Source organism: Mustela lutreola, chromosome 3 (assembly GCF_030435805.1).
Source record: "Mustela lutreola isolate mMusLut2 chromosome 3, mMusLut2.pri, whole genome shotgun sequence".
Lineage (NCBI taxonomy): Eukaryota > Metazoa > Chordata > Mammalia > Carnivora > Mustelidae > Mustela > Mustela lutreola.
In genome coordinates, this window is record NC_081292.1 from 134,736,842 (window position 1) to 134,761,127 (window position 24,286).

Below are 24,286 nucleotides of genomic sequence, written 5' to 3' on the forward strand. Positions count from 1 at the left end.
TCTTAGACACTTTTCAAGCATTCAATACAGTAGTATTACCTAGAGTCACCACACTGTGTATTGCATTTCCATGACTTATGTTACCACTAGAAGTTTGTGCCTTTTGACTCCTTTGCCCATCCCCAAGGCTGAGCTTCTGGAAATTACCCATCTGTTCTCTGTATCTACAAGCTTGTTCTCATTCTTGTTCTTGTATAGATCCATACAAGTGACGTCACATAGTATTTGTCTTTCCCTGATTTATTTCATTTAGCATAATGCCCTCAAGTTTAAATTGGTACCTCTTCTAAAAGCCAAAGGTAGATAAGCAGATTTGGAGGAAGTATTTGTCAAATACTTTTGTCAATAAGCCATAAGACACATCAGGCGTGACTGTTTCTCCTTGGTTCCACTGGAGCAAGAGTTTCCAGGATTAAGTTCCAGGACATGGTCAAGTGTAGGTAAAGCAATGTCATTAATAAAACTACATTCAGCAAAACAGGACTCACAATTTAACCAAGGACCATAGAAAACTGAAGGATGAACCAAAGAAGGGTTGGCCATTGTTGAAATCATAAAATTCTCAGGCTGTTGTTTTTATTATCAGCATGGCTGATAATATTTCAAGGTATCTAGATTTCCCGCCCAGGCATTTGAAACCAGAACTAGGTTTGGGAGTAGAGATGAATTTAAAAGAAAATGGGAACAGGTTAATAGTGGAAGTGGAGTTAGATATTTTGTGTTTAGGGAGGCTGAATTTTCCATATGAACGGGGAGAGAGATAAGGGAAGATCAAAAACATCACACTTAAACAGCAGGCAAAGAGAAAAATCTTCTATCAGAAGAGTAGATCTGCCAGTGGGAGGAAGGGTAGAGGCAGGAAAATGGAGGGCTGTGAGGGATGGCCTCCTGTGTGGGGGTGTCTAGAAACGTCCCCAAAGGCTAAAGGTGTGGAGGTGGAGAGAGTGTTCTGAAACAGCGGCTGAACTCACAGTTGAAGGATGCTCATTAAGGGGATGGAGTGCTTTGGGATCAAAGTCTGGAGCAAAGTCAGACTAGAAAGACATTCAAGAAAATGTTACCAAGAATTCCTAAGATTAGCAAGATCAAGAGGCAAAGATAAGGTAAAATATCAACATGCCATCCCATTCTTTTCAAAATTTTTATCCTTGGATTTAACTCTGCTTACTGAACTAAAGAATTTTAAAAATTAGCAAAGCTTTTAGAACTTCTCCTGACTAACCCAGGCTTTCTTTATTCTTCTCACCTCACAAATAGTAATATAAGAGGTGATTTTAAATACACATCATTTAGAAAAGATTAATGTGTTGTAAGAAGCAATTTGGTTAGCAGGAAACTGATTTTCTCTTTACTGGAATATCATCATCTTCATAAAGCATTCCAATTCCTTTTTTGTTTTTTTAAGCTGAAGAAATATAGTCCATGTTGCAAAATGAGTCAAGATAATCTGAGTCTGAAAGTAGGAAGAAAAGGGCATAAATGGAGTACATTCCCCAGGGGACCATAACGCAAGCCTTGCTGAGGTTACTAATTTCAGTTCACATAGGACCCAAGCATCTGGGGCCAAATTTGCCTAGTAGCGGGAGGAAAGAAAACTGAAATGAAATATAGGAAAGTTAAAATTACATAAAAATGGATCAAAAACCCCTCCCATTTTGCCTAGATTGAAGCACTGTCAAGTCAAGAACTCCGCCTCATAAGCATTAAGAATGGTTTCTGAGGGGTACCTGGGTGGGTCAGTGGGTTAAGACTCTGCCTTCTGTTTAGGTCATGATCTTGGGGTCCTGGGATTGAGTCCCACATTGGGCGCTCTGCTCAGCCGGGAGTCTGCTTCCCCCCCTCTCTCTGCCTGCCTCTCTGCCTACTTGTGATCTCTGTCAAATAAATAAATAAAATCTTAAAAAAAAAAAAAAAAAAAAAAAAAGAACGGCTTCTGACTGATTCCACCCCATAAGGCTCAACATAAAACCTGACATCTTGTGCAGTTCCTACCCTCTGATTTTGTGATCTAAACTAAATAATGATTCCAAGATTCCTAAAATCAAAATCTACAATCTGATTCATGAATATTAAGTTTTAAGGTACTGGCAAATATTAGTTTCTATAGAATGAAAAATCTGTAGGACATTTTCTAAACCCCTGTGGAATGTATTGTCTCAGTAATCTGAAAAAAAAAGGTGCTCCGACAAAAGGAACCAGATACTGTTTGCTCAAAATACTGTCCTGACTTGGGCGCCTGGGTGGCTCAGTCAGTTAAGCCTTTGGCTCAGGTCATGATCCCAGGGTCTTGGGATGGGGTTCCCCTTTGGGCCCCCTGCTCCATGGGGAGACTTCTTCTCCTTCTACCCCTCCTCCTGCAAGTGCTTTCTCTCTTTCCCCCACTCTCTCTTTTTTTTTCTCTGTCAAATAAATAAAATTAAAAAAAAAAAATACTGTCCTGACTTATGTTAAGACTTTCCATTAAAAAGTCAGTGTCAAATTGGTGAGAACATAACAGATTGCCAAAGTTCAGTTGTATTTTAAGCACTGACTTTTAACATAATAAAGAAAATAAAGACACTGACTGTATTGACTTCATGAAGGAATTTTTCATAGGGAAGACTTACAGATGACTGAGGAATTACCGCTAATGTTAATTAAATGGGTGCATAGAAGTTTTTTTAACAAAACACAATCCCTCCATTTTTTTTTTTAAACAACAGGAAAAAATGTTACTTGCTCTAAAAGTTTCAGAATGTAAGCCCATATACTGGGAAGAAAAATTTGCATACAGGGTTGTAAAAGCGGGATAAAAAGGTTTTAGAAAGACTTTGATCAAAGCAATACTATGAATCAGAACTGTCACATTTCAGATTTTTTTTTCATTATAATTCTTTGTATTTTTTTAAATATCAACTTCTACTGTATTTTGTTGATACTGGTATTTTATAATATCTATATTTATCTTCATCTTTTTCCCCCAAACTTCCACAGACACAAAGTCGGTATCTTTGTTCTGGAGAGAATGACTTAGAGCAGTGCTTCTCAAACTGTCTACACTGAAGATGTAGATTTTCTGATGTTTTGTTTTTGTTTTCAATTGTAGATCAATTCTATTATGTAACAGTGGAAATGATTTACTGGTAAAATGAAACTAATAAAGCAAAGGTGCATAGATACAAGCCACATTTTTATTATTAAAGTCAGTAGTTATTCTATTGTATCAAATTGCTGTAAATTTTTAAATGCTTACTCCCAATGTTTCTGTTCATGGATTGACACTGGTCCAGAGTTCACAATCTGAGTATTGGAGGGTTCAGATTAACCCAAACTATCATGATTACCCACAGTAGAGAACCACTGGAGTGATAGGGATCCTATCTTACTCTATATAGTAGCTACAGAAATAAATAATATCTTTTACTTATAATGGCATGCTTTCACTTCCCAAGTATTTGCATGTTCATGGTCCCATTTATCTCTAGGACATACTGCGGCAGGTAGTCAAAAGCTTATTATTTTATCATCAAGAGGCCAACATATCTTCATCATGGAAATGCATTTACTTAAGTGCACATGTTTTAGCCTACTGCTTGATAGTATTATGTTATAAAAATCTGGATAGAACATACCATATGCAAAAAAATAAAATAGAATAATTTAAAAAAAAAAACCACTGTATGAAAATTGCACAGTGAATTGAGTTACTGACCTTTTTATTCAATTTAGGAAACATTTATTGAATGTTTGTATGTGGAATGCACTGTCCTTGACTTCACATGTGGGGAATTTGAGAGGAAAATAAGATGTTCCTTGGCAGTCTGATAGGGCAGATGAGGCAAAACCAAGTGCTGTTATGACTTGAGAAGGAAAGGCTAATTTTGCTGGAGAAAGTAGCATTTGGTTTGGTCTTAACATAGAGTACCTGTTGAAGTTGATGTAAGGGAATTCTGCTGAAGGTAGAACAACAGGAACAAAGTCAGAGAATATGAAAACACAAGGGGAATCTACAAACCAGCTCATCCTAGCTGGCCTTTGCATATGTAAGGATGTAAGGATGACTTCTGACAAACAGAGCTAGGACAGTAGATGTGTGCTAAATCATGGAACAGTGAGCTAGGAAGCCTAGCTGTCTGGGTCCCACTGTTGTCCTACAGATACAACTGTATCACTGAGTGGAGTCTCTCTGCTCTCAACTCTACTCACCCTGACTTAACCCTTGATCACAATCCCCAGAATGCAGTCTGAACCATAGAAAGGGTAGCAAAAATAGATATTACAGAAGAGATGATGGGAAAACATAAAAAGATAATTCCATTAGGCAATAACAACAAAACTGACAAAAGTCATGATTAAACATGTATGTCCTGAAAAACTTACTAAAATTTTTACTGGCTACAAATATAATTCATTTTTAACTTCCCCTTTTATTTCCTAGTGCAGTTGAAAATCTCTCTCCATGCGTAATTTTGCATTTCCATATGCCTCATCCTATTCATTAGACAAAACACTATCATTAATATCATCTTCCTTAGAATCTACACAGAAAAGGTATGAATAATATTCAGATTTCTTTCTTTTTCTCTGATGTGAATGGTGACACACAGAGATATTCGTGACGTGATTGCTGGCATTGAAACAGCCATGTAGTGTAAGGGGTTAGGGACCAGTGGCAAGCAGAAGAACCTGCTTAAGAGTTAAGAAGCAAAGACAGAAACAAGGATGACAGAAAACACAAGGTATTTGAGAGACAGAAGCCACAATTCTGAGCACGACCTTCAGATCCACTTTTAGCCCCAGAGCTACTGAGACTCTTTTTCTTAGATATATGCACAGCGGTCCTTTATAGCTTTATGTCTCTTTTGTTTAATTTAGCTTTCATTAAAACGATTGTTTGATGATAAAGACACACTGTACTTCCTACCTGATTATAAAGGAAAATGAACATAATAACTGCATACATCACCTTCAAAAATGCCCAAGTGACATAGAGCATAACAAAGACCAGGTATTAATTGTCTCCAGAATAATCCAGGCTGATCTTTCTCTCCCTAGTCTTAAGGAAACAGAAGCTGGGCATATGTAGTTTTAGGCTGTAAAACATTTACCCTCAGAAATTATATTTCCTAATAAAAGGGAAGTGATAAAGGAAAAGGAAAGACTCTGGAAAATAATTGCATCAGCGTGGTGGGTGTATATACTGCCTTGCAGTTCTCCACAATAACCCCCTTTTTGTGAGGTGGGAAAAAACCCCAATACTATAATAGGTATATTCATTCAGATAGGAGTTTAGAATTAAAATAAAAGAGATTACTTTCTCCTCAAATAAAATAAAAAGGTAAGGCTGATGCATGTAAGATAAAAACCACAGAATCCTGACCCTGGAAATGGTCCCAGGCTTATAGGCTTAAGTATGGGAGATGGTGTGTGTACTCAGCATAGAGATCCTTTCCACCAGCCACACTTTACATTGTCCATATTGTCACCTTTGGCCATGAAGGACGCTAGCACATACAGCACCCTCAGGAAAGCATAATGGGGGCTCATCGACATACCGCCAAGAGAAGAGATAAAGTCACCAGCATGGGACAGAACAGGCTCTCGGTTTCAGAACATTGCATTTTATGATTAAAAAGGGCTGGTGGCTAATAAAATTCAGTGATTATGACATGATTTCCCCAACCGTACTTAAGGTAACACCAAGGTTACTCAAACCAAATATTTTAATGAATTCACAAAGACCAGAAGCCATTTCTAGATTTCCCAGCTGTAAGAGCTCTAAAATATAACTATTACATTCAGCTCAACAGAACAGTAAAGCAAGAACGCTTATTGCTGGTGACATTCTGGGGAACAGTTAAAATTGCTTTATGGCCTTTGGTAATGAGAGTGGACAGCAGTATAACAATACATAATAAGGTGAGTTTAGTTTTATGTCCTGAGAACAATCTGCTTTACCCTTATGGTTCAGTTCTTTAAACTGTTTCTGTTTTAAGTAATTACAAAAGATAGCTGGCAAGTGACAGTTATAACCACTATAGCAAATGGACTTTGTTGTAGCGTTGTAGTCGACCCCTGAGGACTATTATCTTAGACTTCTAGGGCATTTAGTGTAAGTGAGGATGGCACATGAAACAAATGCCTCCTGACTTATACTAGACTTACAAAGATCTCCTTCAAGGAAGACCAGCTCGAGATTGTGGCTGGTGGTGTTTTCCTAAGGGTAGTACTTCTAACCCTGGTTATGCTTGAGTTGCTATTAGGAGGTACAAGAAAAAATATACATTTTAATAGTTATGTATTTTTTTGTAAATTAGCACATGATAATTAATATAAAGACCACATCAAACCTATGATTTCATAGATATGACTGCTTAAGACGAATAAATTTTAGAAGATCATATGGGAAAGGCAGAAGTTCTGATGTTGGTATATAAAGAATGTGGCAGTTAGTCTCCAAGATAGCTCCATGGGTCTCAATTCCTGGGATTGAGGCCCTTGAATAATCCCCTCCCACACTAGATAGTACCCACACATAATTTACAGGCTCATTTAACCAATAGGCTATTGCGGAAATAAAAGAGTGTGACTACCCAGGCTAGGACAAAAGTCACTGAGGCTTCAGTTTGACCCCTAGTCATCCATCTGAAGGAAATCAACTTCCATGCCATGAAGAACAACCCTACAAAGAGTCCCAGGTGCCAAATAACTGAGAAATCCTGCTCACAGCCAGCAAGGAATGCTATCCTCCTGTTAAGAGCCTTGAGAGTGAGCCGACATCTTGGACTGCAGCTTCACAAGGCATGAGGGGCCAGAACTACCTCAGCTGAGACCCTAATTTCTGACCCATAGAAATTGTGTGAGGTAATACATGTTTATTGTTGTTTTAAGATGCTAAATTTGGGGGTAATTTGTTAAGCAGCATTGGATAACCAATAATAGATGAAGTTTGCCATGGGCAAGAGTGGGAAACAACGTCAGGGGATCCCATTTATGTGTGCTGCTAAGTAGCTCTGTTTTACCTCCTCTTCTCTGAAGCTTCCGTTCCATAGAGATGAACCATTAAATCTTAGTTCTAACAGAAAGTGTACCTCTTGTTTCTGCTTCTGGCTGACTCTACACCTGGTACCTCATATCTGACAAAGTGTTTACTATCACATAGTCCTTCCGACCCCAAGGGGGTTATAGGCTTTTAATGAATGCAGACTCTGCAGCCAAGAGAAATGTAGCTGAGAGGTGCGATCTAGATCTACAGTTCCCAATCCCAAACATTAAGTGACTTGCTATCTCTCTTGTTCTTTTTCTGTTTCAGAAAGTTGCCAAAGCGGCTGCTGTCTCTCAGTTCAATCCTCATGTGGAATTTTACAGTTTTCCCTAACTAGGAAAGGCCCTAACTAGGTCCACGGTAAATTGAGAGTTACAAAGTTGTTATTTAATCCTTTTCTTCTCTAAACAACTTCAAAAATACATTTTAGATATTTTTCTTGTTAATTAATTTTTTCGTCATGTCAGCAGAAGTAGTTTGTTTTAAAAAGTTCTTGAGACATTCGTCCAGCTTCTTACCTTTGCTCAGAGGACTTGGTGAGAAGATTCCCATGACGCTGTTACTCCCTCAGATTTGGGAGCAAAGAGCCAGTGGAAAGAGCACAGAGACAGGGTAAAGAGAATTCAGTTCATTTTCTACATTTACTCACATATTCTCATTCACTTTTTTCTGTTTCTGAATTATTTTTTCATCATCAATGGAAGTTTCTTATTAGGTTTTAGGTATACATGTTGAAAATTGATTTGGTTTCCACTGTGTTCTGCAATGTCATCATTTCCATAATTACATACCACTATTGGCTGTCCCCCAGATGATTGCTTAAATTATATATCATGGGATTTAACTATAGGCCAGATGATGGTGTTTTTTAATCTTCACTAGAATTCCTCCCAAATAACTAAGGAACTAATCTTTTTTTTTTTTTTTTTTTTTTTTTTTTTGGTCTCTAGTTTGGGCTTTTTAAAGTACCTTTCTTGCAACAGATTAGAAGTTCCTTTATCTTTTAAGTTTTCAAGCTGCTTTGGTTCATGCTTTGGGGGAAAAAGAAGAGGACTTGCATTTCTCTGTAACTCTATGACAAGGCATTCCATGAGTCAGACTCACTAATAATTTGCAGGATGTTCTGACCCACAGACACATTATTTGCCACATAATAAACTTAGTGAAATACCAAATTTTATGAATACCTAAATCCTGTGCTATCTACCTCAGGAATCCTACTTTTTAGTATCCGTATTACAAGGAACCCAGATGAAAGCAAACGTTGGTAGAGATGCAAACTCAGTATACCAGGAAGGTTAACTTCCAGTTCTGGCTCTAAATCTCTAATCGTGACGTGAGCAAATCTCATGACTCTTCAGATGCCAGCCATTCCATCTGTAAGATAGGAGGGTTGGAATACACGACCAAAGATCACTTCCAGCTCCAAAGGCCAAAAACTCTGTAACAGTGATGGCAGCAGAAGACACCCACACTTCCTGTGGGCACATATTCTCCCAACCACTTTGTCCTGGTATTCGTGCCCACTGGTCCAGCTCACTGGCTATTTTATTATCATCAGCCAAGCCTGTTCCTTTTCTTTGCTCTGTCCTTTTTTTTTATTATTATTATTTTTTAAAGATTTTATTTATTTATTTGACAGAGAGAGATCACAAGTAGGCAGAGAGGCAGGCAGAGCGAGAGAGGAGGAAGCAGGCTTCCCACTGAGCAGAGAGCCCGATGCGGGACTCGATCCCAGGACCCTGAGATCATGACCCGAGCCGAAGGCAGCGGCTTAACCCACTGAGCCACCCAGGCGCCCTCTGTCCTTTTTGTTTGATGTTTGTTTAATTCTTCGTCCTTTTTGTTTTCTTCTAAATTCTCTACAAGGGAAAGGGTGCACGATAGAGATTTGCTACCTCTTGATATGAACTACACTCTTCTAGTTTTGTTAGAAAATAGATCTGAAAATGACCTTCCAAAAAGTTGTCACCCAGTCATTCTAATGTGCCTATCATTGCTTTCTGGTATATTCTCTTTTAATTATTTGGCTAGTTATTGATTTTAGGGCTCCCCCACCAGAATGTACTTTCAGTAAAAACCTCCATCTGTGTGCCATGGTCCTGTTTCAGCCTGAGTTTCTAGGCCATTGTTTGACAAAATAATAATCGGGATTGTTTGTATCAGCTTCTATGCTCAGTATGCTAAACTAATTAATTGAACCAGAATCCCTTTCAAGGAAATCTGGCTTTTGAGGAAAGGATGCCCCCAAAGACATCAGAACTATTTAGAAATAGCAGCGGTTCAGAAAACACTTAATGTAGTCACACTAAATCATCCCTAGCATGACATGAAGCAGAAAATCGAAAAGAAAGAAAAAATTCCTAGACAGAAGTGTCTAATAAACCTTCTCTAAATAGTTCACCATTGTGTGGCACGTGGTATGACTGGATAAACAAACTTAACAAGCATATCTGGGTTGGAGAATTCTGGCTATAAATGTACAGACACAAAGTAAAAATGGTAAGGGCACTGTTTTTAGTGACCATGTCATCTTTAGTTATGGAAATTTCTCATTACTTTGAGTTCCATGAAGATAGTCTTAATGAATCTAAACCTGATTTTGTCTTTAAGTAGGAGCTGTTTCTGAGAAGAAATGATAAATGAAAGGGAGAGAGTATAAATGAAATTTTAGACTGGGCCATTATTTGTCCCATAGTCTTTGGAGGCCACTTTTGGCAAATTCTTCCTCTACGATTGTCTAGAAGTTATCTGAATCTCTCCTCACATAAATGTTCCTGAGCAGCTGACACAGTGTTGGCACAGTGTGCACCTAACAGGTGAGCAAAGGTGAGCAAAGCAAACCACTCAAAGCATATCCTGGTACAGGGTAGGTCAGGCAAGAAAAGAACTTTAGTAGTCACGTGTAGGCACTACTTCATGCGGTTCATAAATGACTCTAAAATATCGAAGAGAAATCCAAGGGAAAAAATACTATCTGTGTGATGAAACAGGAAACATGTTGTGGTGGAGTCATACAGGAGAATATTCCTCCAAGGTCGAGTTAAAGTCCTACCTCCTCAACAAAGCCTTTCCTGCTGGCTCACATCATTTTCTTCTCTGTTTTCAATTACATTTACTGTCTATTAGTGGCTCTTTTTTTGCATTCGGTCATATGGAACCTTGTTGAACTTTTTCAAGAGTTGATAAACTGCTGAATAAACTCCTTGAGGAACAGTTCCTCGGTCTTATCTTTATTTTTATCATCATTGTATTGCTTGGTAGCTAGCCTGTGAAAAACCACTCAAAGGAAGTTTAAACTGAACTGAAAGGATAGAAGAGTAATAACTCAGCATTAATAGCTTTGTAACGATGATCACAGAAGAGTTGACAAGCCACTGGACGAACCCAGTGGGAAATAAGAGAGCAAGAGAATTCAGATGATATAGTCCATACAAGTTAGCCTGCTGGAGCGCAGATTACGATGACGAAGAGCAGATTAGATCTGGAAGGACAAATGGATGATAATCACTATGACTCCTTCCTGTTTTCCTTGGATCCTGCTATTTTAAACCTTGTTACTGTACATGACTCTCTATTTTTACCAAATAATATAAGGATGGTCACCAGATGCAAAATAATTATCTATCACCAAATAATGTATGTGACTATATCATTTGTTTCACATGTGGCATTTTTGTTTTTATTTCTCAAAATCATCTTATATTGTTCCACTGATTTTATATTAGAGCTACTATATTTTAAACTATTAACAATAGTGAGAAATATAACTTACTCTTATTTTAATGTGTGATTTTAAATGTTAACCTTTACTCCTTATTGAAATCTATAATTTATCTTCACTTGGTAGTATATTCTTCAGGAGTATTTTGATAATTCACTTTTTCAAACCACAACTACATATTTACTTTAATTATTTAAAATATAGAAAGTACAAGTATTTTTTTTTAAAAACCCTCTTTATGGGAAATGTGGAAGTGTAAATAGTACATTTTTTCCTTGTGGGCAAACTTATTAACACCGTTTAGTTCCCAGAAACTAGCAAGAAACCACAACAGCCTTAAGAAAGAGGCTGAAGACACACTCTATAAATAGATCCTATAAACCCAAAATACAAAAATAACTCCTAAAATGCTCCATAGGACCAAGGGTCCTTGCCTTACCTTTATAGCACCCATTATTCACAGGCTAAATCATGCTTGAATTATGCACTTTAGTTTCAGTGTAGATTTAACTTGTCCTCCAAGGGTCACATTTCCTATTTTAATTGATATGTTAAAATAATTCAAACATTTCTATATTGATATAATGATTGCCTGTCACAATATTTAGTCTGCCTGTCATTATATCACCTGGATAGCTGATATAATGCTTTTTATTGGGTTGGGAAAGACTGAGGGAAGAGAAGATCTAGAAAGAAAAAAAAAATTAAGGGCTTAGTTCTGACCTATTAAAACAAAGGTCTAGCAAAGTCCCACAGGGTAACTGGATTTGGAGTTCACAGGAGAGGCCTAGACTGGAAATATAAACAGAGGAGCTGTCATTATGGAAGGTAATTAAAGCCATGAGCCTGAATCAGATCACCAGGGAAGAAGCAGAGTAAGGGACCGAGTATTGAGCAGCTCTTCATGAATTACAAGGCATTTGAAGAGAAAGGAAACTTTCTAGATATTAAAATGTATTTTTTTAATTATAATGATTAAAGTGATATGATATTGAATTGCAGTGGTGATCAATGATAAAGAGTCCAGAAAGAAAATCAAGTATGTATGGGAGTTAATACATGATATACATGTAACATTTCCAACTGATAGAGTAGGCATAAATTATTCAATAGAACATAATCAGCATGAGAATCTTTTCCATTTTCTTTGGTTACTATTTTTTAAACTTGTTGCTATTCTGGCTACTTCAACAAAGAAGAAGCTAAAAAGCTAAAAACCTAAAAAATATTTCATCTTGTCTTTAATCCATGTGGAATTTATTTTGGTGCAACTTATAAATGAATAAATTAGCATACAAGTAAAAAAAATCTGTAATTTTGGGATAAGAAAGGTATATCTAAGCATGTATATAAAATAGAAAACATATTTAAAAGTTAATAAAGTATGAATAATGCAATCTGGGAAAAGTATTTTCAACAAAACTGACAAGGGTTATCTCCTTATAGCCTGTGAAGAAGTTTTATAAATCGCTATTAAACAGATGAATACATTCATAGAAACATAAAGGTTATGTTAAACAACAAAATCATCAAAAAATAGAAATGGTAAATGTTGCAAACATTGTAAAACAATGTTTGGTATATTTAAGTTAAAAACAAGCTAAAACAATAGTGAAATACCATTTTCATATCATCAGATAGGCAAAGATACTACTCAAAACATATATGACTAATGTAGTTCATGTTGGTGACATAGATCAAAGGTCCTAATACTGGCTAGGACAGGTAGTTTTCCAAAGAGAGCAGCACCAATAAATAACTTATGCCACATGTTTTTCTTATAAATGTGACATCAACACTTTCCCATCAAGGAGATGGGAGTCTGTGGGGTCTACGTCTCCTCCCCTTGAACCTGGGTGACCTTCGTAACTGCTCCAACTAATGGGATGTGGGAGAAATGATCTTGTTTAATTTCTAACGCTAGGTCATAAAATGCAATATGTTTTCACCTAGCTCTCTCTCTCTTGAAACCCAGCAACCATTATGCGAAGAAGCTAGTCCCTTAGCCTGTGTCTAGCATCAAGCACCAGACAACTAGAAATGTGAGTAAATGACCAAGCCTTCAGATGACACAGGCCCTTGACTTCTGGTTTTCCAGCTGAGATATAGACATCCTAGGGTACAGGCAGGCCATCCCTGATGTGTGAATTTCATCCACAGAAATCATAAGAGATAATAAATAATTATTGTTAGTTCAAGCCACAAAGTTTTAGAGTGTTTTGTTTTAATGCAATAACAGGTAATGAATACATGGGCTTTTAGCACTATATGTCAAAAACCAGGGCATATCTGTTGATTAATTTATTTTGAAGAGTCACTTGGACAAGTGCACAAGGATATATGTTTAAGGAAGTTGACTACAGCTTCCAATATTTCATTCTTACAAAGATAAAATCAAACAATTGGGAACTACTTAAATAAATTAAAAGGTATCCATATAATGGAATACTCTAACCATTCAAAATATGTAAAAAAATCTCTATTTGACACAGGAATTCTTCAATTTATATTATATAGGTAAAAAACTAGATTTCAGGATGTTTTACTTATAGAATCCCATTCTTTTGGAAAAAATTTTCTCTTAATCTAGGGATAGAAAAATCTTGAAAATATGCATCAAGATTATAATGGTACATATATTTTGTAATCAAGTAAAACAAGCTATCTCTCTTTTGAAAATTCTAAGTAAAAACACAAAGCACTTATGACATTATCTCATTTAATATTCACAGATGCTGCGGGATAGGCATTAGCACTTTTATTTTCATTTATTTTCTTTCTTTTTATTTATTTTTTTAAATTGAATTACAGTTGTTATACAGTGTTATGTATTATTTTTAGGGGTACATAATATTATGATTTGGGGTCTCACTTCTAGCTTTAATCCATGTCGAGTTATTTTTGTGTATGATAGAAGAAAATGGTCCAGTTTTATTATTTTGTATATAGATGTCTAGTTTTTGCAACCTCACTTATTGAACAAACTCTCTTTTGCCCAATGTGTATTCTTGCTTCCTTTGTCGTAGATTAATTGACCAGATAAGCATGGGTTTTTGTCTGAGTTCTCTATCCTGTTCCATTGATCTATGTGTCTATTTTTGCAGCAGTACCATACTGTTTTGATTATGATATCTTTGCAGTATATCTTGAAATCTGGGATTATGATACATCCAGTTTTGTTCTTCTTTTTAAAGATTACTTTGGCTATTCAGAGTCTTTAGTGGTTCCATAAAAATTTAGTATTATTTGTTCTAATTCTATGAAAAATACTGTTGGTGTTTTGATAGGGACTGCAGTGAATCTGTAGATTGCTTTGGGTGGTATGTTCACTTAACAATATTAATTCTTTCAATCTGTGAGCCATGGTATATCTTTCTATTTGTGTCACCTTTAATTTCTGTCACCAACATTTTTTTTTAAGATTTTATTTATTTATTTGACAGAGAGAGACCACAAGTAGGCAGAGAGGCAGGCAGAGAGAGAGGAGGAAGCAGGCTCCCCGCTGAGCAGAGAGCCCAATGCAGGACTTGATCCCAGGACCCTGAGATCATAACCTGAGCCGAAGGCAGCGGCTTAACCCACTGAGCCACCCAGGCGCCCTGTCACCAACATGTTATAATTTTCAGAGTACAGGTCTTTCACCTCATGGTTAAATTTCATGGTTAAATTTATTTCTACGGGGCGCCTGGGTGGCTCAGTGGATTAAGCCGCTGCCTTCGGCTCAGGTCATGATCTCAGTGTCCTGGGATCAAGCCCCGCATCGGGCTCTTTGCTCAGCGGGAGCCTGCTTCTCTCTCTCTCTCTGCCTGACTCTCCACCTACTTGTGATTTCTCTCTCTGTCAAATAAATAAATAAAATCTTTAAAAAAAAATTTATTTCTACGTATTTTATTCTTTTTGGTGCAATTGTAAATGGGATTGCTTTCTCAATTTCTCTTTCTGCTACTTTGTTATTAGTATATAGAAATGCAACTGGTTTCTGTATATTAGTTCTGTATCCTATAACTTTACTCAATTCATTTATTAGTTCTAACAGTTTTTTGGTGGAATCATTAGTATTTTCCATATATAGTATCATGTCACCTGCACATGGTGAAAGTTTTACTTTTTCTTTACCAATATGGATAAATTTTATTTCTTTTTCTTGTCTGCTTGCTGTGGCTAAGACTTCTGGTTCCATTTTGAATAAAATGACAAAAATGATCATCCCTGACTTATTCCTGATCTTAGAGAAAACACTTAGTTTTTCACCATTGAGTATCATTTTAGCTGTGGATTTTTTCACACATGGCCTTTATTGTGTTGAGATATGTTTCCACTAAATCACTTTGTTGCGGATTTTTATCATGAATGGGTGTTGAATTTTGGTTAGATACTTTTCCTGCATCTATTGAGATGATCATATAGTTTTATCTTTCATTTTGTCAATTTGATAAATCACAGGGATTGATTTGTAGATATTGAGCCACTGCTGCATCTCTGGAATAAATTCCACTTGATGTGATGAATGATCCTTTTCATGCATTGTTGAATTCAGTTTACTAATATTTTGCTAAGGATTTCTGCATCTATGTTCATTAGGGATACTGGGCTATAGTTTTGTTTGCTTTCTGTAGTGCCTTTTTCTGGTTTTGGTATCAAGGTAATGCTGGCCTTGTAGAATGAATTTGGAAACTTTTCTTCTCCTCTATTGTTTGGAAAATTTTGAGAGAATAGGTATTAACTTTTCTTTAAATGTTTGGTAATATTCACCTGCAACTCTTTCTGATCCTGGACTTTTGATTTTGGGCAGTGTTTGATTACCAGTTCAATTCTGTTACCAGTAATCTGTGTGTTAAGATTTTCTATTTCTTCCTGATTCAGTTTAAGAGATTTTATGTTTCTAGGAAATTATCCATTTCTTCTACATCGTCCAGTTTATTGGCATATATTTTTTCATAGTACTCTCTTCCAACACTTTGTACTCCTATGGTGGTATTATTACTTCTCTTTCATTTCTGACCTAATTTATTTGAGTTATCTCTTTTTTCTTGGTGGGTCTGGCTAAAACTTTCTCAATTTTGTTTATCTTTTTGAAGAACCAGCTCTTGGTTTCATTGATCTTTCCTACTGTTTTTTCAGTCTCTATTTCATTTATTTCCTCCTTGATCTTTATTATTTCTGTGCTTCCACTAAATTTTGGCTTTGTTTATTCTTCTTTTTCTAGTTTCTTCAAGTATAGAGGTAAGTGATTATTTGATATTTTTCTTGTTTTTGGAGGTAGGCCTGTATCATGATAAACTTCCTTCTTCGAGCTGCTTTCACTGAGTCCCAAAGATTTTGGACCACTGTGTTATCATTTTCATTTGTCTCTAAGTATTTTTTAATTTCTTCTTTGATTTATTCACTGACCCATTCATTGTTTAGTAACATGCTGTTTAGCCTCCACATGATTGTGGGTTTTTTTTAATTGATTTTTAGTTTCATACCATTGCACTTGGAAAAGATCTTTGATATGGTTTCAATCTTCTTAAATTTATGGAGATTTGTTTTGTGGTCTAACATGTGACCCACCCTGGAGAATGTTCCATGTGCACTTGAAAAAGAATGTGCATTCTGCTATTTTGGAATGGAATGTTCTGTATATATCTGTTACATCCATCTGTTCTAATGTGTCATTCAAAGCCACTGTTTCCTTATTGATTTTCTGTATGGATGATCTATCACTGATATAACTGGGGTATTAAAGTCTCCTACTATTAGTGTTATTATCAATTTCTCCCTTTATGACTGTTAATATTTGCTTTATGTATTTAGGTGTTCCTATGTTGGGTGCATAAATATTTATAATTGTTATATTCTCAGTTAATTCCTTTATTATGTGATGTCCTTCTAGGTCCCTTCTTACAGTCTTTGCTTTAAATAGTGATTTTCTTTTTAAAGAGATGAGCTTCACATGTCATATTTTGAAAAATTGCAAAATGCTGCCTGGTCCTTGCACTCTTCCTCCATCTCCTTACCTATTCCTTCTCAAACAAGCACATTCCCTTCATGTTCTTAAAGAATGTCTAGGGCGATGGGAATAATAATGTATTTGAAGAATGTGCATAGATACTACCCTAAAAATAAATGTCATTTTATAATTACACATCAAAAAGACTCTGGGTAATATTATTATGCCTATTTTTATAAATGAGGAAAATGTCTCAGAAATGCAAAGTGGCTTATTCATTATCAGTCAGAAATTATTAGAAAGCAAACTAGATATGCTAACTCCAAAACTTACAATCTTTGCACTCTATGGAGAAGCACCACAAAGTGTTTCAAATTTCCATTGTGCCATACTGGGTATTATGCAAAGAGAATTATACAGTAACATTGTCATAGACATTATGGTCTATGTAAACTAATACTCATTTACCTCATTTAAACAGATCTATGAAGGCAAATAATAATAATAATGAATATTACACACTGGATTTTACAAATAGATCATTATACAGCTGATACAATAAAAAAGAAGTTAAGGTTAGTGTTCATTTTAAATCTGTTTTAATTATGTATGAAGTGAATTTATCTATTAGAAGACTACATCTATGTTGTTTGTTGAATATAGTCTACCTAATTTCTACAGTCCAAAATAGTAAACATAAGGGCCTTATTTCAAATCTTAATAATATAGGGCTGGTCCAAGGCATAACTTTGAATTCATTAAAATTTATTTTCAGCATTTATTCATATTTCCTTTATCCTTTAGACTTCATTACCTAGACATATGGACATGTGTCTATTTTTCCCACAGGAAGGTTGATTTTTGCCATAAAATTACTGTTAGCTAAAGTACACTGCCTATCAATTCTATATCATATGCCAAGAAATAATTAAAACTTAGGACAATTACAGTTTTAAATTAGTTATCCTGTCTTATATTGCTTGATTTCCCCATGCTGCTTTAAGATGCTACATGGAAACAAGCCACTGAGACTTTTCACAAATACCTTGGTAACATTTTGCAAAACTATTTTTAAGTTATGAGTTATGTAGAGGTGTTACATTGATCAGTAAAATGCCTAAGAAATTATCAGCTAGGGTGCCTGGGTGGCTCAGTGGGTTAAAGCCTCTGCCTTCGGCTCAGGTCATGATCCCAGGATTCTGGGATCGAGGCCCACATCGGGCTTTCTGCTTGGCGGGGAGCCTGCTTCCTCCTCTCTCTCTGCCTGCCTCTCTGCGTACTTGTGATCTCTGTCAAATAAATAAATAAATAATCTTAAAAATTTAAAAAAAAAATAAAGAAAGAAATTATCAGCTAGAGTTCACATTCTATAAAAAGGAGGAAACTGAAGTTCGGAGAATATCATTATCCCAGGATCAAAACCCAAAAAGTAATAGAGCCAGAAACAGAAGTTCCGTTTCCTAGTTCTGAGTCTGCTTCGTCTCCCCGTGGCTCTGTTTCCACTCTACCGCAAACCTACATCTGCCTAGTTGGATCAAGGAAAACAAGTGACTACTTTCATTCCTCCAGGATAGGATGTCTGCTGTCTATGGGATATTCAGAATGCAGTGGTTGCTGGATTCTAATTAACAAGACAGTTCTAAATGTGTACTAAGGATGTGCCTCATGCTATAGGTTGCATCCAAAGCCATTCTTTAATTGAGTGGTTATGGCAATCTTCCTAAATCATTGCAAATTATTAAGCAGCATGTGGTACAACTGGGACGAGGAAGGCTCAGGTGTAATAAATGACTGTCCTTTAGAGAGTCATTTCTTCATAATAGGGAAGTAATTCATTAGGGAAATAAAAGAAACTTCAACTGTAGCAATTAAGCATATTGAAAAATATTTCATACAGAAAATCCTTTACTTCTTGTCTGAACTAAAGCAGAAACCGAAGACCCATTTCTGAAAAAGTTATCAAAACATGCTAATTCACTTAAAATAGAATTGTTCTTTGGCTCATTATTTCCATTGTGGCATTAAAAACAGCCATTATTTTCTAAGAAGAACATTGGACTTCCATTTGAAGTGTTTTTACTTAATTCAGACTTTCATCTTTGAATACAAAAACAAACAAGCAAACCTGAAAAACTCAAAAATAAACTTAGAAAGTATGATAGTATTGGTGTTTGGAGATACATGATCTAAAACAAAAAGCTGAAAATCCAGGTAATTCAAAAAGCAGAAGAATTTTAAAAATAAATATGGTATTAGAAATAAGTCTATATTTACTACACCAAAGACAGTAAGTCAAGGACTAGAATGTCGAGAAGTTAAGTCGACCTGGATTACGGTCACTCTGCAAGCCTTGTGGCTTTTTGTGGCTTTTTTGTGAAACTGATGACATCCTTGTTTTTCCTTCTCTTCCTTTTCTTAAAACCTGCATACATGGTGCTTGTCATCTTCTAGTTTGCATACACAATTTTTGAAACATGTTTTTCCTTTTTTGACCATATACTGGTTTGTTTTTTAATGTTTTTCTGGACAATAACTATAGATGGATATACAAACAATTCAAGTTGCATTTTTTTGGTTATTCTATTGTTTCATCATTTTAGCATTAGTGAAAAAATTTCACTCAAAAGCCTTTTTATTAACACTTGTTGGGTAAGAAATGATTTGAGGATATAGTATAATGTAAGGGTATCCCAAAATGGGTAATATAAATCTCTAGAAGAAAAAGACAGACCGAAAGTTTACATAGTACATGCTCACATTTTTTTTTTTTTTTTAAAGTCTAACATCCAACATCTGGGCATCATGATCAGGCATTTAATTAAGGCAAAATGGATGTTAAAAATTTCACATGGATTCCATGAATCAGATTTGCTATTACATCATTTGAATTGGAGGTCTTTATTTCCCCACTTCATAAATATCTCTTCAAGGACCTGCCTGTGGGTGAAAACAGGACATAGAATTCACATTCTTTTGAAGAAATAGATGCAGAAAGGCCCATATGCTTGTGAGGCTCTCTACTGCATACTTAGTGCTTGGGACTGGGAGAAAGTAGGTTTGTTTTGAAATAACCAGTCTCATACTTTTCTTAAATATGGACTTACCTGAAAAATGTTTTGGGGTTGAAAAAATTAATCATGGCAAGAGTCTTGAAAAGATTTCTGTAAACTGGACAACTTAGTTTAGTACTGTGAAAGGTAAAAGAAACAATATAATCTTAAATAAATACAGAAAAAGTATATGTCTAATATTTGTTAAACTCACTAATGCCTGAGCCAGCAGGATGATAAAATTGATTCAAAGAGTATTTGAGGACCTGGATAGTTATAGGGAAAGGAGAAGGAAAGCCAGAATAAGATTGCTATGTCAAACACAAAACAACATAATAATCTAGTCAACACAGTCATATTTTCTACCAGGAAGAATTCATTTGTACCTCCACCAAAAAAAAAAAAAAAAAAAAAATATATATATATATATAAAACTTCATAGAGCAATCAGTAGGTAATATTTGAATAAATAAAACTCCAATACCCTAGATAATTAATCTTTGAGTGGTCCTGCAGATGATACATCAATATAATTTTGAAAGAACATATAATCCTGCTTTGTCTAATTCCTAAGTTTTGAATGAGTTTTCCTAACACCATTAATATTTAGAATGATGATATTATATGTCTGCCAGAGTCTATAAAGATTGTGTTTATCACAGGAAACAGTCCTACAATTCATTAGTTGAGTTATGTGTAGAAACCACTGAGCCACTAATTTGTTTTTTTAAGAAAAGAAACCTATAAAATTGTTCTAAGGCAAATGAAGTGAAGACAGCCTACTTTCTAGTAGGAAACATCTCATACAAGGAATCCTCAACATGATTAACAGCTGACTTCTCATTAGACACCATGAAGGCCAGAAAACTGAGGAATGAATATTCAAAATGCTAGAAGAAAAAGAATGACAGCTAAAAATCCTATAAACAGTAAAACTATCCTTCCTAATGAGACCTCATTCCCATACATTCTTCTAGGTCTTTAGACATAGTTCCTTTTAGTTCTTTGAACGTATTTAGATAGGTGACTTCAAATCTTTGTCTCATCAGTCCAATATCTGAGTTTTCTAAGGTACATTTGTTATTGATGGCTTTTTTTCTTATCAGGGTCAAATTTCTTACTTCTCTGTGTGTGTCATAAATTTTTGTTGAAAATTTGGCAATCTAAACAATATAATGTAGGAACTACGGAAATTAGAATCTCTACCTCCCCAGGGCTTGTTCTTATTACTGTTTGCTGCTGTTTGGTGATCTTTCTGACCTAATTCCATAAAGTCTGTCTTCTTTGTCATTTTTGGCCACTGATGTCTCTGATCATTTAGGTTAGCAGTCAGCTAATAATTAGGCAGAGACTTCCTCTACCGCCTAGAACCAATGAATCTCCTAATTTTTGCCAAGGGGTCTATGTGCATGTTGGGTATGCCTTTGTCATGGAGCCAGGCAGTGGGAAACTCTGCTACAGCCATTACTTCCAGCTTGTGCAGAACCTCAGGGGCAGCCAAGAATGAGGACTTAGTGCCTTTTTGAGTTGTTCCTAAAAACTGTACACAGCCCTGGATGTATGGACAACTTTCTAGATCACCAGGGATATATTACAGCTTGCCAAAGCCCCTATGAACATATTTCCCAATTTTCTCCTCTTAAGCTTAGAGGTTAGTCTAATGTTTGCTCCAACTGTTCTCCATGACCCAGGCAACCACAATGTTAACAATTTCCTGTATTGTTTTTTGCAAATGCCCCAGAGAAAAGACCTTTCTTTTCACAGTAGTAAATCTCTTGAAAAGTCCGGTGAGATAAAGACAGTCTTGCAAGGGGGCTCTTCAAGAGAACCACTAAATAGGTCAGCCAATGACAGTTCTCTGGGAATGGGACTTTGAAGGAGCTTCAACTGTGTTCTGCTGCTTCCAGTGGCTGCCAGACTGCTGGTTTTCACTGTGATTATGGGCCGTGAATTTTCAAGGCTACCACTGAGCTGGGGAGTGAAGATAAGAATAGCACAAGTTAAAATGCCACAAAACTAGCTGCTCTTACCCTGATTCTGACCTTTTTCTTGAATGAACTCTTAGTGACGTGCTGAAATCCTTTATTTAATTTGCAAAGTTATGCAAAAGTTGACTCTGATCATTTCTTTCCCCAACTTTCTCATTGCTTTATGGAGGAGAAAATTTTCAGAAGTTCTTGCTTTGCTACCTTGCTGATGTCAGCCGAGGAGAGAGCTTTTGAAGAGAAGAGCAAAAAGAGGTAAGGGATAATGAAGGGTATGGGAAGAGAAAAATACAAGGAAGATAAAACTGGAAAATTCCAAGGAGCTGGTTGTGGCACGAATGTCACTTCTCTGTTCCTAAAGTTATAATTGCTTCTTAATCCCAGACCTACTAGGAGGATATTAAGGCCTGAATATTCTTACCCTATGTTAAGCGTGCAACTCTACTGTTCTCTGAGTGTAGCTACCTTTCCAGTTAGGTAAGCCTCTGTCTCCACCTTCCTGCTCCCACCTGGTATCCACATCTAGGCTGCAGGTTACTGCTTTAGTGTAAGGCACTAGCTAGAGACTATGTGCTGGTGCTGTCACCTCTCAAGTAGAGGAATATATGGGCCTAAGGGATTGTCTATGACAGTGCCAAAGCAGAGAAAGGTTACTGTCCCAGCCACATTTGGGTTGTTGATTTCTAGCCCAAACATATCTTTCTTCTTACAGGGACAAAACAAAAGTCCCCCCTCCACTCCATTTTGTTCAGACAGTGAGAGTGACCATCTGATTCAAAGTCAGAACAGACAAGTAGAGCAAGACTAATCTAATCCTGATGCCCCACTAATGAGTGAAGCCAGTGACAAGACAAATCTGTGGCCAGTGATGACATTATGGAAGGTTTTAGACACTATCCACAGAAAGAAGCAGCCAATGAGAAAGTGCATATTTAAGAATTGAAAGAAAGGATAGGTTTGAATGGAAAAGAGCAAAGTTAAATGGAGTTTAGTACTGTCTGGATCGTTGAATTTGAGGTTGGTGCCAAGTGCCTAAGAAAGACTTCTTAGTTGTCTGGTTCATACAGTAATTGGTTCTAGTTTTGTTCAAGTTGGTAGTTTTACAAAACAGGCTCTATTAACTCATGCTATGTGGGCTAATTTGGTTGTTTCTAAGTCTTTAGTTAAAAAAGAAATCATCCCCTTTATAAGAAAGCAGAAATGCCAAAACCTGAATGTCTTCAACTGACTGTTTGCTGTAATTTTACTACCCAATCAATAATTCCCATTGCACTGGGTTTGCTTAAAAACCATCAATCCACAATTCTATCATATAGATCCTCAATCTTAAACATTTAGACACTATAGGAAAACTACATTTAAATGGTCATTATAAAGGGATTTTTCCTACTTCTTTTGAAAGTTAGGTAAATATTCAATTGATATTTAACATAGAGTCTGATTTTATTGCTGAAATTAAACATTTATATGTGCACATTTTGAATCTGTGCCAGAAAATGCTAATCTCTCAGTCAGTACTGCAACTCAAGATTACATAAATAAAGTTTTCTTTGAAAAAATACTAAAAAATATCAAACTCTCCAAATAGATGGAAACGAATTTCTGCTTTTAAACTTTCTTGGGAAATACAATTCTAAGGAAGTATGAAAAATTGAACAGTTCATTATCAATGAAAATGAACCACACAGTAATTTTACAATAAGCAGAATTTATTAAGGAGATAAAATCTAGCAACTTCTAAAAGTGATAGGATAAAGATTTATCAGAAGTTTTTGTGTTGTGTTTTTGACATGATATTAGGTCATTTTATATTCATAAGTGCATTTTTCGTCTTTCCCCATGAAAAACAGAAAATTGTTGGAGGCAATACATTAATTGTATTTTTTCTTGTGTCTGATTAATCTTGCATAGTCAAAAAAGGAAACAGTTGGAAAAGCTTTCAGTTTTTCTCCATTGAGAATGATATTTGCAGTGGGTTTTTCATAGATGGCTTTGATGATATTGAGGTATGTGCCCTCTATCCCTACACTTTGAAGAGTTTTGATCAGGAAGGGATGCTGTACTTTGTCAAATGCTTTTTCAGCATCTATTGAGAGTATCATATGGTTCTTGTTCTTACTTTTATTGATGTGTTGTATCACATTGACTGATTTGCGGATGTTGAACCAACCTTGCAGCCCAGGAATAAATCCCACTTGGTCGTGGTGAATAATCTTTTTAATGTACTGTTGAATCCTATTGGCTAGTATTTTGTTGAGTATTTTCGCATCTGTGTTCATCAAGGATATTGGTCTATAGCTCTCTTTTTTGGTGGGATCCTTGTCTGGTTTTGGGATCAAGGTGATGCTGGCCTCATAAAATGAGTTTGGAAGTTTTCCTTCCATTTCTATTTTTTGGAACAGTTTTAGGAGAACAGGAATTAGTTCTTCTTTAAATGTTTGGTAGAATTCCCCCGGGAAGCCGTCTGGCCCTGGGCTTTTGTTTGTTTGGAGATTTTTAATGACTGTTTCAATCTCCTTATTGGTTATGGGTCTGTTCAGGCTTTCTATTTCTTCCTCGTTCAGTTGTGGT

The 24,286-nt window shown here is 36.0% G+C and overlaps 1 long non-coding RNA gene across 2 annotated transcripts in view; it reads left to right on the plus strand.

The window, feature by feature from the left end:
• LOC131827025 (uncharacterized) overlaps positions 1 to 24,286 on the plus strand; it is a 68,881-nt gene that overhangs the window by 29,787 nt on the left and 14,808 nt on the right. Inside the window, exon 2 of one of the 2 annotated variants that reach the window (XR_009351859.1) lies at positions 21,888 to 21,970. This is a non-coding gene — a long non-coding RNA (uncharacterized LOC131827025). Of the gene's footprint in view, positions 1 to 19,860; positions 21,971 to 24,286 lie in introns of those variants that run through there. The other variant, XR_009351858.1, reaches the window with a different exon arrangement.